The following is a 12,040-nucleotide window of genomic DNA, read 5'->3' as shown; positions in this document are numbered from 1 at the left end:
AGTGCCCACACTACGGCTAGACATTTCTTTTCTACAGCTGCATTGCATTCCTCCCTGGGTTGGAGCCTATGACTGAGATAAACCACTGGGTGCTCTTCCCCCTCTGAAGAAATCTGGCTAAGTACAGCCCCCACCCCATGGTTCAAAGCATCCACCTGCACAACAAATTATTTTTTGTAATCTGGACTGACTAACACCGGGGGTCCTCCCAAAGCTCTTTAAGCTTCTGGAATGCCTGCTCACATGCTGGGGTCCACACTACCTTATCTGGCCTGTTCTTCCTTGTCGGGTCTGTGAGGGGAGCAGCTATGGTACTGTAACTGGGGACAAACTTTCTGTAGTACCCTGCTGTCCCTAAAAATGCCCTCACCTGGTTTTTAGTAACAGGTGCAGGTCATGCCTGAATAGCTTCCATTTTGGCAGGTTCTGGCCTTATCTTACCACTCCCAACTCTATGTCCTAGGTAAGAGACCTCTGCTGTACCCACCGGACATTTGCTCAGCTTAATGGTCAACCCTGCCCTCTGTAGTCTGTCCAGCACCTCCCTGACATGCTGAAGGTGCTCTGGCCATAAATAGCTGTAGATGGCAATATCATCCAGGTAAGCAAGTGCAAACTCTCCTGCTCCTGCAAGTATATGATCTACCAGCCTCTGGAAAATTGCTAGGGCATTCTTCATCCCAAAGGGCATCTTTGTGAACTCATATAAGCCAAAAGAAGTCACAAAGGCTGACTTCTCTGTAGCACTGGGAGACAAGGGCACCTGCCAGTAACCCTTGGTAAGATCAGTGGTTGTAAGATACTTAGCCCCACCCAGCTGCTCTAGGGCCTCGTCTGTCCTAGGCATGGGGTAAGCATCCAACTCTGTGTGACTGTTAATTTCCTGTAGTCCACACATAACCTGGTGCTGCCATCCTTCCTTGGCACCAGTACCACTGGGGAGGCCCAGGAACTGTTGGACTCTTGACTCACCCCAGTCCAACATCTCCTGTACCTCCTCCCTCAGGGTCTGTCTGACTTTCTCAGGCACCCTATAAGGGGCCTGCCTAATAGGCCTTTGCAGTCCTGTATCCACCTAGTGCTGCACCAGGTGGGAGTACCCTGGTTTTCCAGTGAACATGTCCCCAAATTCCTGCAACACTGCTTGGATTTCTCGAACCTGGGTAGGAGATAGCTGCTTTGACATTGCTACCCCTTCCACCGAGGTGTCAGCCCGAGCCTCACTGAGCAGATCATTCCCCAGATCTCCCTCAGACTCCTCCTGCAAGCCACTGCAGATGCTCAGCACAAAGGCCTCCCTGTCATGGTAAGGTTTCATCATGTTAACATGGTGCAGTTTGTGCCCCTGCTGTCTGCTTAGCAGTTCCACCATGTAGTTAACATCACTTAGCTTTCTTACCACCTTGTAGGGTCCCTCCCAAGCTGCTTTCAGCTTGTTGTTTCTGACAGGAATGAGAGCCATTACCTGCTGCCCCACAGCATACTCTCTAGCAAGAGCATTCCTGTCATACCACACCCTTTTCTGTTGGGCTTCTGCCAGGTTCTCTTGGGTCAAGCCCACGAGTTCCTTGAGCCTTGTCCTGAGGTTTAGGATGTATGCCACAGCAGACTCCTTGTGAGACTCGCTCTCACCTTCACACTCATCTCGAATTAAATGTAGAGGTCCCCTCACCCTATGCCCATACAGCAACTCAAAGGGTGAAAAACCTGTGGATTCCTGGTGAACTTCTCTGTAAGCAAACAACAGATGGGGCAAATATTTGTCCCACTCCCTCTTAAATTGATCTGCAAATGCCCGTAGCATGGACCTGATTGTAGAGTTTAACCTCTCATCAAGACCATTAGTCTGGGGATGATAGGGGCTGTTCTTCATGTGCTTCACCCCACAGGACTTCCACATACAAGCCAGCAGGTCTGACATGAAACTGGCGCCTCTGTCAGTCAGTAATTCTTTGGGAAACCTACCCTGCTGAAAATCTCTAACAAAGCATTTGCCACCTTCTCTGCCTCAATAGAGGACAAAGCTACTTCTTCAGGGTATCATATAGCATAATCCACTACCACTAGGATATACTTTTTCCCTGTGGAACTTGGGGTACTCAGAGGACCCACAATATACATAGCTACCCTCTGAAATGGCTCCTCAGTCACAGGCAAAGGCATCAAAGGAGCTCTCACCTTGTCTCCTGCCTTGCCTACTTTTTGGCACTGCTCACAGGTCCTGCAGTACCCTGTTACATCTCTGGAAATTCCAGGCCAATAGAAGTTCTGCATAATATGCCTCTTTGTACATTTTATGCCCATATGACCTGCAAAGGGAATCTCATGGGCTATGGCTAGAAGCGTCGGACGGTAGGATCTAGGCACTACCAACTGCTGTATTCTCTCACCTTCTAGCTCTCCCTCAGGGGTCCACTCTCTGTATAGTAACCCTTTGTCCTAGTATACAGATTCCCCCTTTCCTTGAGAATCAAGTGCCTCCCTAGCTACCTGCCTCAGGCCTTGCAATGTAGGGTCTGAGAGCTGAGCCTGTCTCAACTCTCTCCTTGTAGCCCTTCCCAGCTCCCCTTCCACATGATGTCTGGCATCCTCTGACAGTGGTGCCTCACTGTCAGCCTGGGTACTACTAGTCACCTCTACCTTTGCCATCACTCTGTCCAAGGACCATCAGTACCCACAAGCAGCTGTGGCTCACATTCAGTCTCACTGCTTCAGAGTAGCTTCCTCCCTGAAGTAACCACCTCGCCAGACCTGGCTGCAAGCATGCAGTCTGTCTGGGTCTCCCCCAAGCTACCGGACTTACTTGCTTGTCTCCAAGCCTGACTGCATGTAACTGCACAAGCACAGGGTACTGCACTATCAAAATCATTCCCTATCAGGACATCTGCAGGTATGTCTTCAAACACACCTACTTGCTGGCTTCCTTTTCCACCCTCCCAGTCAAGGTGAACCCTAGCCAAAGGTATTTGGAATGGGATCCCTCCTAAAGCCCTGACTGCAGTAGACTACCCAGACAAGTAGTGCTTCTCTGTACCATTGCAGGCTTTACAATGGTTATATCAGAGGCTGTCTCTCTCTTGGCAGTGGCCTCTTTGCCATTCACTACATTAGGATATAGCCTCTGGTGGTAGTTTGCTACACATGCTGTCCCAAGACAACCTACTATTGGCATTTTGTCTTTCTCACTTACTGGCTCCCTCACCTTTGGTTCCCCACCTTGCCTGCATGGAGACCTGTTTGCCACATGGCCTCACTGGTTGCATTCAAAACATTTAACCCTAGCTCCTGGACGTGTACGTGGTCTTGTGGTTTCCTCTGCTACTGGCATATTCTGTTTTGGCCATCTGTGCTGCCCGCCATGGGTTCCTTTAGACCCATGAGCAGTACTGGGGGTTCTTATATTAAAGTATCGTTTTTGGTTAGTTTTCTAGTCTGAGTGCAAACTTGTTGAGAACAGTGATGGTTATTCAGTGGTAGGATATGATTTGCTGCAGTTTCAGTGGTAGGCATTATTGACTGGATTTCTTACTACTTTCTTATTGGTTCTTTTACTTTTTGCATTCAGCTTAACAGTGCTGATAGCCGTTTGCCTGCGTCTTCTATGAGAGTAAGCAGCACATGCTGAAGGGGAGGGTGTTTTTCTGTCATTTTTCATTCTTAAACTTCACAATCTATCCTGGGAGCACATTAAATCACGATATTATTTGTTGTTTAGTTTTTTTTTTTTTCAGTACTGTTTTGCTTATTTAATTGAATTTTATAACATTTTTACATTTTATTTCTCTTTTTTCACTCCACTTATTTGTGATTGACAATGATCTGCACAGCACTGTGCAAAACAATGCTGTACTCAACAGACACAGGCACTGTAATTTTTGTACTCTTTCTTAGAAATCTTAGTTAAATCCTCAGTTATAGCTCATGGCTCATAGGTTCATAGGTGTGTACTAGGCTAATGGCCCTGGGGCCTTTACAAGCCTAGCCCATAGAAGTTGTCTAATTTCACATCTGGAAGTGAAGAAGCTGAATAAATTGTGGCCAGACTATGAATAGAAAGTTCACCGTGGGGATCACTCCAGTGGCTCTACCTGATAGAGGCACTGGAAACTAACGAAGGGCACAATGCCAGGGCTCTTCTATGGGCTATGCTTGTAAAGGCCCCAGGGCCATTAGCCTAGTACACACCTATGAACTTATGATATGGGATGGTAAAGCCATCGTCATAGTAGCAGTTGCAGGTAGAATCAGTAAAGAGATATAGTTTAAGTACAACTTTAATGCTTTTAATTTTTTCTAGATTTTGATGTTTGTAGGCAAGTGGTTCCAGGTAGCAGGTCACAGTCTAGAGAAGGCTGCCATGACAGCAGCAGTTTTAAATAGTGTGTGTACTAGAGAGATGCTGTTGTCCTGTTTACTTCTGACTACATAAGGGTTGTCTTGTAAAGGTAGTTTCACTCTTAAAAGGGGGAGCAGTGACTGTGTTGTAGCACCTTGGAAAAGATATGCTAGTGTAGTAACCATTGGTAATGGGTTATTCACTATTGCATGTAGATGTGTAGTGAGAAATCATTTATGTGGTTTATATTTTTAATTTGCTGTTTTTCTTTTGACTTATTTTTATTTTGCAATGTATTCTTAATTGCATATTGATTTTGGCATGCTGCTTTAAAAAGGTTTTCATGTAATGCATAAGAAAAATTATCTTTATTGGATAAAATAAAAATGTGTTTAAAAAAAACTTCAAAATATTTTATTTTATTTATTTTTCATTTGTTTACTGGGAAAATCCAGCTGGACATGTGTCCTTTTTCAGTGGAGGCCCAGGGAGAAAAGCTCTAATGTCATACATTAACATAGTATAGTAAAACATAATTTAAAACATTAATATTGTACCTCTAAAACTTTAATATAGTTTCACAGCCCTCCACAACTGAATACAACAAAACAAATTGCTCATCAGTAGACTGAAACCAAGTGTTGAGACATTTTGCACTCCTACAAGGCTACATAAAACAGTCCACATTAGCATCAGTGACTGAAATAGTTGCACTCCCCAACTGGTCTCTGAGCAGACATGCCTTGGCCTAACAATAGACCCATTCTTAAGCTTCAGTAAATACACAGATGTCATTATTAGAACAACCCCTGAAACTGTGTTACAAAATGTCACACTTCTTACTCCCCAGCTTCTTATGCTGTAGCTAGTAATGTCCTAATCCCCCATACTGTAGTACCAACACACAAAAAATCTAAACAGTCAGCAGTAAACTCTGCTAATTTGTTTTTCTGGCAGATCATAAAGAAAATATAGAGCTAAACTGTTGCTTAGATATCTGTTGTCTTACTGCTCTGCAAATATATAGAGATCAGTATATATTTTTTGGCTTTATTGCACATTCCTCACATCTGTGTTGAAACTGTTTTTCCCCACCCCACCCTCATTTCCTGCCTTGTCTTCAGCTGATATAATTGGCTTTATAGCTAGTGTGTGCCCTGCTAACTAACAATCTGCATTCAAACTGCAGCCTTAGTTTGAGAGACAGTCTTACAAGACTATCTGCAAATATATAGAGCTGAGTATATTATTCTGTATTATTCTGTATTATAGAGCTAAATTGCTGCTTAGATATCTGTTGTCTTACTGCTCTGCAAATATATAGAGATCAGAATATATTTTTTTTGGCTTTATAATTTGCACATTCCTCGCATCTGTGTTGAAACTGCCCCCCCCCTCATTTCCTGCCTTGTCTTCAGCTGATATAATTGGCTTTATAGCTGGTGTGTGTGCCCTGTTAACTAACAATCTGCATTCAAACTGGAACCTTAGTTTGAGAGACAGCCTTATAAGACTATCTGCAAATATATGGAGCTGGGTATATTTTTCTGTATTATTCTGTATTATAGAGCTAAATTGTTGCTTAGATATCTGTTGTCTTACTGCTCTGCAAATATATAGAGATCAGTATATATTTTTGGCTTTATAATTTGCACATTCCTCACATCTGTGTTCATAGGTTCATACTAGGCTATCTGCCCTAGGGCATTTATAAGCCTAGCCAGAGTGTGTGTGTGGCTTTAACCCCCCTTATGATGAGAATACTATACCCATTAGTTTGCTGTGCCTCTGTCCAGCAGTGACACAGAGATGATTCCCGGGGTAAACCTACGATCTCCCATCCACTCGTCAAGATTTCTCTTGAACAGAGCCAGTGAGGGGCTCTGCCTCGCATGGACTGGGATTCTGTTCCATAGTGTAGGGAGTCTCTGGGTGATGAATCTGTCCCTCCAGCACGTCCTATTTATATCCGTGTTGAGGTTTAAGTCTCTTGCTCTCCTGGCTCTGGTGGATTTGGATTTTTGAGGTGGAGCATGTCCATTAATTCCGGGTTGGACATGGCCTTGTATGTCAGGCACAGATCACCTCTGAGCAGACGGTATGCGACTGAATAGAGCTGGAGTTTCTTCAGTCGGGCAGCGTATGACATATGTTTGAGCCCCTTTATCCTTTTGGTGAGGAACATTTGGGGTCTTTCCAACTGCTGCAGGTGTCGGGTAAGGTACATTCCAAATGGGGCGTTGTACTCAATCATTGGTCTGATAAGTGAAGAGTACAGGGGTACAATGACCTCTCCTGATCTGGATGTGAATCCCTTCATGATCAGGTGGGCAATGTAGAAGATCTTCCTAACCACTTTGGCAATGTGAGTGTCAAAAGAGAGGTTACTGTCAACTTGGGTCCCCAGGTCCCTGATAACTTCTTCCGTGTTTAATGGATTACCACCTATGTGGTAATTAGGGGTTACCTTGTTTTTCCCAAAGGGTATGACTATACATTTTTTGGCATTTAGCTTAAGACCATAGCTCTGGCACCAGTTATCCATTTCTATGAGACCTCTTTGGAGGATGTCTGTGTCTGATGGAGTGTCAATTATGGTGCCCAGTTTGCAGTCATCTGCAAATTTTATCAGCCACAATCCCCCTATGTTTGCCTGCACTTCAGAAAAATAAATGCCGAACAAGAGGGGGCCCAGGACTGAGCCCTGTGGGACACCGCTCGTGACCGGCTTAGAGTCTGACATGGCACCAGCAACTCTAACCCTGTGGGTTCTGTCCTTGAGCCAGTTTGCAACCCATCTTGTGACATATGGGTTTACATCTAAGCTGGTGAGCTTTTCTATGATGCCCGAGTGGGGTATTGTGTCGAACGCTTTTGCTAGGTCAAGGTAGGCTGTGTGAACTGCCTTACCCTCATCAATGGCCTTAGTGACTGTTTCGAAAAAGTCGACCAAGTTCAAGAGGCAGGATCTGCCCTTGACAAAGCCAAATTGGGTAGGATCCAGTGTCTGTAGGTCCCCAATGTCTTTATTTATAAGTTCCATTATGATCCTCTCCGTAGCTTTGCAGACAAGGCTCGTCATGCTTATGGGGTGGTAATTTCCAGGGTCCGTAGAAGCACCGCCTTTGTGGAGTGGGACCACAGTTGCCGTACGCCATTCTTTGGGTACGTATCCTGTAGTAAGGCTAAGATTAAACAGCAGCCTTATGTGTGGGTTTAGTTCCTCTTTGAGTTCGTGTAGCACACAGCCCGGGACACCGTCCGGTCCCATTGATGCTATGTTTTTTGCTTTAGAGAGAGCAGCGCTTACCTGGGCATCTGAGATGTTTGGGAGGCTAGACTCTGGTGGGATAGATATTTCTCCTTTTGGGGGGGGAGGGGAGAAATTAGCACTGAACCTGTCTGCCAGTATGTTGGCAATGTCTGTGGGTTCAGTGATTTTTATATCATTTTGGACTAATTCTGAGCATATCTGGGAGTTTCCACCCAGGTTTCTAACATAGCTAAAGAAGGCCTTATGATTGTCTTTTGTGTCTTTAGCGATTTTTCTCTCAAAGTTGGCCTTGGATGATTTTATGAGTGATCATAGTTTTTTGCTAGTATTGATCACAGATGCCTTCCCTTTTAGGGATTTTGCTCTGTCATGTAGTAGCTTTCTCCTCTTGTTGTAGAGTTTGTTTATGGCTGGGGTCCACCAGACCGGGCGCCTGCCTTTGGTGGAAAGGGTCTTGATTTTATTAGGGATAGCTTGATCCATACATTCCTGGAGGTGCTCGTAGAAGGCATTTGTAAGGGTTTCAGCAGCGTGGGTTGTGGTTTCCACTGGCTCGGGGCCTTGAAGGATACCACTCCAGTCTTAAGAAGTGTGAAGTTTGCTTTTGAGAAGTTCTTCACTGTGGTCTTTTTTGCTGGGGTTGGGGGAGGGATGTGGATCTCCAGTGAGATTAATTTATGGTCTGATCTCACCAATGAGGGATATACTTCCGGTGTGGAGCATTTTGTCCCCATGTTTGTGATGATCAGGTCTAGTATATTTTCTCCTCTTGTGGGAATGGTGACTAGTTGTTCCATAGCATTTGAGTTTATGAACTCCAGGAACCTTTGGGCTAGGGTGTTGGGGCTTGAGTAATGTTCCCAGTCTATGTTTGGGTAGTTGAAGTCACCCAATATGATGGTGTTTGGAGAGACATTCATACTCTCCAGTGTCTTCAGAAAGGCTGTGTGGGTTTCCTGAGTTTTAGAGGGTGGTCTGTAGCATGCTACAAACTGTAGGGCAGTTTTACCTATGGTTAATTGCACCTGGATGGTCTCCGATGCTTCGTGTGTTGCCACTAACCTGGAGGTGTGGGTATCCTTTATGAATATGGATACTCCCCCTCCTTTTGTGGTTCGGTCCGGATTTTGGGGCCGGAACGCATGATATGAGGTATAACCTGACAGTGCTGGGGTGCTCTCAGGAGCCTTGAACCAGGTTTCAGTCACAGCACAGACATCGATGTTCTCCATACTGAGGAGGGCTTCGAGGGCGTGCATCTTGAGGTTTAGACTTCTGGCATTGAGAAGTATTACCCTTAGTTTTTTTCCATTTTTGTTTTCTAGGGCGGTAGGTTTATCATTTGAGCCTTGCCTAAAAAAGGCACTATGGGGGTGGCAAGAGCCTTTGCCAATATCCGGAAGCCCAGGGGTGACAGGTTCAAGCCGTCCCTTGCGAAGCAGCGTGGCTTGTCAAGCATGTCATCCCAGGCAGATAGACATTGGATCCCCTTAGAATGACACCAGTAATTAAGCCAATTATTAAAGCTGATCATTTTGTGTCTGTATTGTGGCATCATTCTTGGTGAGGGTAGGATACTGCTCAGGGTCAGGGTCATACCGGCCTGGGCTACATAATCTGAGAGCTCCTCTATGTCTCTTTTCATGTAGTCCAGGGAGGTACGTCTCAGGTCGTTCACACCGGCATGGACAATGACGGAGTCATACTTGTACTTGCTGTGGAGTGACCTGAGTGCTTGTGTTATGTGGCGGATTCTAGCGCCCGACAGGCAGCTTACTGTGATCTTTTCCTTGTTCACTCTGGTGAGTGGGACGTCAGTGTGTCTGACTATGGAGTCACCTATAACAAGTGTATCTGGCATTGTGTTTGGCCTTAAGGGCTGTGACTGTTTAGCACACTGACTTTGAGAGCTATGTGTTGCATGTCTTATGTCTTGAGGTGGCAGTTGCTTGGGTGTCTGCTTTGGAGGCCTCTGTAGTTTTGGTAGATTTTTGATCAGTGCCTCCGAGTATGTCTTTGTGTGTTTATGTGTTTGTTTTGCAGTTGTGATAGTTCTATGTGAAACTGGGTTTGTGGTGTGTGTGGTTTCCTTCTCCTCCTGTCTGGTCTTGCCAGTACTGAATTGAGAGAGCTCAGCCTCCAGTTTGGCTATATAGTTGCATCTCTCACATGTATTTGTGTTTTGTGGGAGAAGGAGTGGGTTGTCTGTGTACATGAGGCAATTGTAACATTGCCTCAAGATGCCAAGACTCACCAGCTGAACAGGAGAGGACGCTAGCAACTGACCCTTCGACATGCTAGAAAAAGTGAAAAAGTTTGCAGTGTAACTGAGTCAGAAGGGACCTATAGGGAAATGGGTACTCAAGGTGATTCTAGGCTAATGTAGTACTTTGTTTAGTATACAAGTACTTTACCTATATAAAAATGCTTTAGGAGCAAGTGCTGAGCTTTTGAGATAGAGAATAGACTGTTTAGATTGCAAGTAGAGAAGTTCTAAGGGAAAAAATTGAAGAGCAGACTTTACGGAACCAGAAATAGTTTAACCTTGTTTAACTGGCGCTGCCCGATGGTGCTCTATGGGCAACTCCGCGCTAAATCACACAAAAGCGTGCTAAAGCGGGCTTTAATGCAGGGGGTTGAAAAGAGCTAGGAATTGACCCAAAATGGCCAATAGACTACAATTTTCTGGCTGGAACCACTGCTCTAGGGACAAATAGGCTGCTCAGTGCTCCCCACTCCCACTGGTGAACAAAGAAGCTTCCCCTTATCCAAATAAGGATATGGAATAGCACAGGAACCAAGCCAAAGCCCAGAGATCAGCAAACTCTGAAGACTGGACTATTCTAGTTCAGTAAGGCGGGAAAACAAGATATTTTTTTGCAGAAAACAGAGGAAAAACAGACAGTAAATGCTATAAATGCTTTTAAACGGCTAGTGCACTTGAGTGTGTTAGCCTACAGGTAAAATTAAGCAACAAATAACTTTTTTAAAGGGGCAAAACAGTTAATCAACACAAAAATAGTTTAAATAGAATGCAGAGCTGTATAAACAGGTGAAAATGCAGTCGCTAAGCAGTAAATAATCAAAAAGCCAGAAAAAATACTTAAATCAGGAAAAAGTCACTCTTTTGCTCTCTGCTGCTTGTAGAACTCTGCAGGACACCAAGAGGAGCGGTGCTGAGTTGAATACAAGCGAAAAAGCGTGCTAAAGCGGGCTTTATTACAGGGGGCTGAAAAGAGCTAGGAATTGACCCAAAATGGCCAATAGACTACAAGTTTCTGGCTGGAACCACTCCTCTAGGGACAAATAGGCTGCTCAGTGCTCCCCACTCCCACTGGTGAACAAAGACGCTTCCTTTTATCCAAATAAGGATATGGAATAGCACAGGAACCAAGACAAAGCCCAGAGATCAGCAAACTCTGAAGACTGGACTATTCTAGTTCAGTAAGGCGGGAAAACAAGATTTTTTTTTTTCTTTTTGTCTTTTTTGCAGAAAACAGAGGAAAAACAGACAGTAAATGCTATAAATGCTTTTAAACGGCTAGCGCACTTGAGTTTGTTAGTCTACAGGTAAAATTAAGCAACAAATAACTTTTTAAAAGTGCAAAACAGTTAATCAACACAAAAACAGTTTAAATAGAATGCAGAGCTGTATAAACAGGTGAAAATGCAGTCGCTAAGCAGTAAATAATCAAAAAGCCAGAAAAAATACTTAAATCAGTTATAGCAAATACAGTTATAACAAATGCTCTGAAATATACTGTATGTTTTCAAAATGTTTGAGAAGGACAGTCAGAACAGAAGAAGGTTCAGGCGAAAGAGAGAAAAAAAAAAGTTATGTTTTACTTTTTGAAAGGGAAAAAGGAGGAACAGAGAAGGCCTTATCAAATGTTCTCTCTGTATTATGCAGAATGAGCTAATGACACTAGACTGGGAGGTGTGTCACCGTAGGGGCGGGCAACTGCAAAGCCACCAAGTATAGACAGCAAGCACTAGAGAGACAAATGAAAGTTTTTAAACAGATAAGGATTTGTGATGATACTGAATAGACAAAGTGCTTTATATATATTAAATTTTAAAAACAGTAATCTGTAAAAATAATCAAAAAAAATCAAGATACTTATATTTTGAGCTTAGTTGCGGTCAACAACTTCTCCAGTCTGCACTGTGTGTGTAAAGACAGAAACCCTATCAAAGTTAGGGCTTAAAAACCAGAACAGCTTCTTTTTTTTTTACAAGAACACAAAAGAACCAGCCCCCACTAGCCAAAAGATAATTACACAGAGGAAATGTTTCAGTTTGCACAATAGCCTACAGACAGCAAGCACTAGAGAGACAAATGAAAGTTTTTAAACAGATAAGGATTTGTGAATATACTGAATAGACAAAGTGCTTTATATATATTAAATTTTAAAAACATTAATCTGTAA

The 12,040-nt window shown here is 43.9% G+C and overlaps 1 protein-coding gene across 1 annotated transcript in view; it reads left to right on the top strand.

Annotated features, from left to right (window-relative positions):
* The window catches only part of COG7 (component of oligomeric golgi complex 7), a 4,201,489-nt gene that overhangs the window by 3,932,625 nt on the left and 256,824 nt on the right, over nucleotides 1–12,040 (top strand). The gene's annotated exons all lie outside the window — the stretch shown is intronic.

This window comes from Protopterus annectens, chromosome 12.part0 (genome assembly GCF_019279795.1).
Source record: "Protopterus annectens isolate FY-2018-M chromosome 12.part0, PAN1.0, whole genome shotgun sequence".
Lineage (NCBI taxonomy): Eukaryota > Metazoa > Chordata > Ceratodontiformes > Protopteridae > Protopterus > Protopterus annectens.
This window is presented reverse-complemented; position numbering and strand designations above follow the sequence as displayed.